This window comes from Triticum aestivum, chromosome 5B (genome assembly GCF_018294505.1).
Source record: "Triticum aestivum cultivar Chinese Spring chromosome 5B, IWGSC CS RefSeq v2.1, whole genome shotgun sequence".
In the NCBI taxonomy this organism is placed as follows: Eukaryota; Viridiplantae; Streptophyta; class Magnoliopsida; order Poales; family Poaceae; genus Triticum; species Triticum aestivum.
Window position 1 is genome coordinate 53,850,633 of NC_057807.1, and position 6,000 is coordinate 53,856,632.

A 6,000-nucleotide genomic window follows, 5' to 3' on the forward strand; every position below is an offset into this window, starting at 1 on the left:
GCAGCGTCGAGGAACCACATCCTAGTGATGTGGATGAATTTATTGATAGAATTGCTATAAGGGAAACGAGAAAGGTTTCAGATGCAAGGATTACTAGTGTACATTTTCCTGTTCTATGTTACTATGCAATATTTGCTAGTAGATGTTTAATTGGTCGCGGGAACAGTGGGGGCCTCAGTGCTCCTGACCTTGCTATTTTGCGCCATGCTTTACTTTGTGATACAACCTTCAGTTTAGGCGCTATGGTTGCTAAATGGTTGAGTCTGAACCGTTCAAAGGGCCCCATTTTTTGAGGTATCTTTGCTTCACGCCTTGCTAAACACTTCGAGATACCTATTAGGCATTATGAGAAAGAGGAAAAGGTGTTGCCCACTATTTTATTAGACTATAAGAGTATGGTAGCACATGATTTTCTTGTTAAAGATAAGAAGAAGAGACTTAAGTATAACTTGGTATTTAGTAAAACTACTTGTGAGACTATTACCTTGCTTGCACCCTCTTTGTTTAACATACATTCAAACACATACCTCATCATGCACGAGGACATTTATGCATACTGGGAGTTGACACGAGCCCCAGAGCCTGAGCCGGAGCCACCTCTTGATCCATATCGGAAGTCCATCTATCAGTGGGATCCGGAGGAGCTCGCTAACCAGTGGCACCCCAAGGACCCTCCTCAGTACACCGGAGAGGACTGCTTTGATCCATGGGCATAGACCAACTTAGGCCAAAAGCCTAAGCTTGAGGGAATATGTATTTCTCACCGACATTACATTCATGTTCACACACTCATTATAGTTGTCGGTGTTCATACTTTTTCATTGTCCTATCCATGCTAGTTTATTTTCTTTTCTTGCTTTCTTCTTGTGTGTTTGAAAAACTTTGATAAAAACAAAAAAAATTAGTTGTTAGCTTTTAGCTAGTTTACTTTCCATGCTTGTAGTAGTAGTAACTAAAGGAAAACCCAAAAAGATTTCTCGTTCTTCTTTTGCTTGTTGGGAGCTTTCCTGTGTAAATAGTTTATTTTTTCTTAGAATTTCTTTTCTTTTCTTTGTGGTCGAGAGGAGAAGACCACGATGAAAATGATGAGTGGCTCTCATATGCATTATTATTGATCTAACAAAGAGCCCATATTACCTTGTCTTCTCCTTTAAATTAAATGTTTGCAGAATCCAGCTTAGTCCAATGCACGTGCACTATTATTATTATCCACACCATTCGGTCGTGCAAGTGAAAGGCAATAATGATGATATATGATGAAATGATTGAGATGAGAGAAGCTGGTATGAACTCGGCCTATCTTGTTTTTGTAAATATGATTAGTTCATCGTTCCTGATTCAGCCCATTATGAATGAAACATGTTTGCAGTGACAATTAGATAATATAGTTATTCAATGAGCTAGAAGTTTATAATGGTTTACCTTGCGTGCCAACATGCTATTAAAATGGTTGTGATGTGGTATGATAGGATGGTATCCTCCTTTGAATGATTTGAGTGGCTTGACTTGGCACATGTTCATGATATTTATGTTCATGGCGGTTAATCTTAATGCATGTTCATGACTGTTGTCGCTCTCTAGTTGGTCGCTTTCCAGTCTCTTTCTAACCTTCACTTGTATTAAGCGGGATTACTTCTTGTGCATCCACTTCCATAAACCCCAAAGTTATTCCATATGAGTCCACCATACCTTCCTGTATGCGGTATTTACCTGCCGTTCCAAGTAAATTTGTATGTGCCAAACTCTAAACCTTCAAATGAAATTATGTTTTGTATGCTCGAATGGCTCATGTATCAACTAGGGTTGTCTATATCATCCATGCTAGGTGGGTTATTCTCACGATGAGTGGACTCTGCTCATCATTCACGAGAAAATGGCCGGTAACCGGGATGCCCAGTCCCATGCTCAAATCAAATCAAAATAATTGCAAACAAAACTCTGCCGAGATTGTTGTTAGTTGGATGGTACCCGTTGTTTCGGACCAGCCGTGGAATGTGCTCGTTGGTGGTGGGGGAGTATAAACTTTACCATTTTATTTGGGAACTGAGGGAGTCCTGGATAAGGGGGTATCCAGACAACCAGACTATGTACTTTGGCCGGACTGTTGAACTATGAAGATACAAGATTGAAGACTTCGTCCCGTGTCCGAATGGGACTCTCCTTGGCGTGGAAGACAAGATTGGCGATCCGGATTATAGATCTCCTTCTCTGTAAACCGACTCTGTGTAACCCTAGCCCCCTCCGGTGTCTATATAAACCGGAGGGTTTAGTCCGTAGGACACAACAACAACAATCGTACCATAGGCTAGATTCTAGGGTTTAGCCTCTCTGATCTCGTGGTAGATCAACTCTTGTAATACTCATATCATCACGATCAATCAAGCAGGAAGTAGGGTATTACCTCCGTCGAGAGGGCCCGAACTTGGGTAAACATCGTGTCCCCAGTCTCCTGTTACCATTAGCCTTAGATGCACAGTTCGGGACCCCCTATCCGAGATCCGCGAGTTTTGACACCGACATTGGTGCTTTCATTGAAAGATCCTCTGTGTCGTCGCTGTAAGGCTCAATGGCTTCTCCAACCTTCAACAACTCCGTCCAGGGTGAGATTTTTCTCCCCAGACAGATCTTCGTGTTTGGCGGCTTCGAACTGCGGGCCAACTCGCTTGGCCATCTAGAGCAGATCGACAACTACGCCCCTGGCCGTCAGGTCAGGTTTGGGAACCTAAACTACATTGCCGACATCCACGGAGACTTGATCTTCGACGAATTCGAGCCCACGTCAGGAGCACCGAACGATCGCCACGCGCATGACATAGATCCGCCGTTGGGCAGTATTGGGAATATCGCGCCTGCTACGACTCCGGACTTCAGCCCGGAGCAAATTGCGCCTCCAGAGCCAGGTGGATGGATCCCGCCCTAGAGGTCGCACTCTCATCGGCGTTAGGGCCAAACACAGACTCCTCTCCTAGGGAAATCTGTATCTTCGGACCCCCGGACCTGTGTCCGAGCGTGAGCTCCGAACCACGCGCATCCGGACCCATCGAGTACGATTGGACTCCAATAATGGAATTCACCGCCGCGGATATCTTTCAGCACTCCCCTTCGGCGATGTGCTAAATTCATTATAATCTCTCTCTTTATTAGGACATTCTTGGTCGGACTATACCTGGCCCGTGTGGGACACGGATGATGAAGAAAATGGCGGACCACCCACCACCCACTTTATAGCCAATGTCGATGACCTAACAGACACGCTTGACTTCGACTCCGACAACATCGATGGTTTGGACGTTGATGTAGGGGACGATCTGGAACTGCCACCCACGGGGCGCTGGACTGCCACTTCATCATATGACATCTATATGATGGACACGCGTAAAGAAGACAGTGGTGACAAAAAGGACACAACGGAGGATAAACCCCCCGGACAAAAGCAAAAATGATGGCGCAGGCGCCGCTCTAAGTCCAGTCACAGTAAAAATAGCAACACAAAGGATGACACTCCTGTTGACTCCAAAGGCAACAACGACCATAGGGACCCAGCGATGGAGCAGGATAAGCCAGGTCACGCCGAACACAGCTCGGAGCAGACGCCCGATCACAGCGACCCAGAGGGCCGAACCCGTCACACCGCCTCCAAAGAGGAGGACAGTCTGGTCGATGATGCATTTATCATCCCGGAAAAACGTTTGGAACAAGATAACCTCCGAAGAAAGCTCCTAGCCACGGTGAGGAGCCTGAATAAGCAGAAGCAAAGGCTTAAAATCGCACAGGATACGCTCAACCGAAGATGGAACAAGGTGCTGGACACCGAAGGAAAATGTGGCGACAATCGCCACACAAAGAGCTACCCAAAGCGCAAACTGCTACCCAAATTCGACAATGATGTCGCAGCGCCCATTCCGCCAAAGAACAATACGGCCACTCGGCCGGACTAACCACCTCATGGCCGTGATAGAGCAGCCACTGATACCACACACGATTTACGTGAGCTCTTGGACAAAAAGGCCAGTGCGGCCAGATCCATCTACGGGTCCAGAGGACATGCTCCGACGCGGGATTATGGTCACCAGAACGATCATACTGATCAAATACCAGTCCGGAATAAACATCGGGAGCAACAACAGCCGACATCATGCCGTGACACGGCCAACTACAGAGGGGCTGTGCACCCCCTGTGCTTCACCGATGAGGTGGTGGATCATGAATTTCCACAAGGATTTAAACCCGTGAACATAGAGGCATACGACAGAACGACAGATCCTGGGGTCTGGATTGAAGATTTTATCCTTCACATACACATGGCTCGTGGGGATGACCTCCACGCCATTAAATACCTCCCCCTCAAGTTGAAAGGACCAGCTCGGCACTGGCTGAAGATCCTCCCCGAAAACTCAATTGGAAGTTGAGAGGAACTTGAGGATGCTTTCAGGGCCAACTTTCAAGGAACCTATGTACGACCTGCGGATGCAGACGATTTAAGTCACATAATATAGTAGCCCGGAGAGTCAGCCTGCAAGCTTTGGAACAGATTTCTCACTAAGAAGAATCAAATAGTCGATGGTTCGGATGCCGAAGCCTTAGCGGCCTTCAAACATAGTATCCGAGAAGAGTGGCTTGCCAGACACCTCGGCCAAGAAAAGCCAAGGATGATGGCAGCCTTAACAAGCCTTATGACCCGCTTTTGTGCGGGCGAAGATAGCTGGTTGGCCTGTAGAGGCACCAGTGACCCGGGCACATCCGAAACTCGAGATGGCAACGGGAAGCCACAGCGCACTAAGCACAAGCGTCGGAATAATGATAGTTCGGACAACACGGCGGTTAATGCCGGATTCAGGGGCTCTCGACATGGTCAAGGAAAGAAGCCATTTAAGGGCAGCAAAGAGGGACCGTCCGGCCTGAATAAAGTCCTGGATAGACAGTGCCAAAGCCATGGCACTTCCGACAAACCTGCAAATCATACCCACAGAGAATGTTGGGTATTCAAGCAGGCCGGCAAGTTAAACGCCGAACACAAGGGAATGGAAACACCAAGCGAAGACGAGGATGACCCTCGCTAGCCGAACATGGGGGGCCAAAAAAAATTCCCACCAGAAGTCAAAACGGTAAACATGGTACACGCAACTCACGAAGAGTTCGTCGCCCCCAAATTCAATCCCTGGGCGGCCTGCCTGATCACTTTTGATCACAGGGACTACCCGGCCAGTATCCGGCACGGAGGATCGGCTGCATTGGTGCTCGACCCAATAATTGATGGATACCATCTCACTAGAGTCCTAATGGACGGCGGCAGTAGTCTTAATCTGGTATATAAAGACACCATCCGCAAGATGGGGATAGACCCATCCAGAATAAGCCAAAATAGCGCCACCTTCAATGGAGTGCTTCCAAGCGTTGAAGCCCACTGCCGGGGCTCCCTCGTATTAGAAGTGACATTCGATTCTCCCGACAACTTCAGAAGTGAGGAACTACTCTTCAACATCGCTACCTTCAGCAGCGGTCATCATGCATTACTCGGAAGAATGGCCTTTGCTTGCTTTAATGCAATACCGAACTACGCCTGCCTCAAACTTAAGATGCCCGGTCCACGTGGCGTCATAATAGTTAGTGGAAACACAGAGCAATATGTGGCAACTCCTGCTGCCGGACTCTAGGCGGCCTCTCCCATTAGAACGCATGATCGGTCGTTCAGACCACAGACACGGATAGACGAGTCCAGTACACCATTTTTCACAATAGCCTGGATAAACCTGAGCTAGGTGTTGTACATGTATCCCCACAAATGATACCAGGGGCTGCAAACATGTAATAAAGCCCACAATTCGGCTTGCCCCATTAATAGGCACATGTCTCGTATCTCTAACATCCATCGAGAATAACTAACTTTTCGCACGCTTACTCGTTTACATGAGTTTTCGTTTTCACATACATCATTCGTGCGACACCCTTCCAGGATACAGCACAACGGAGACAAAGGCGCAGATGTGTAGAAGGGCGCCG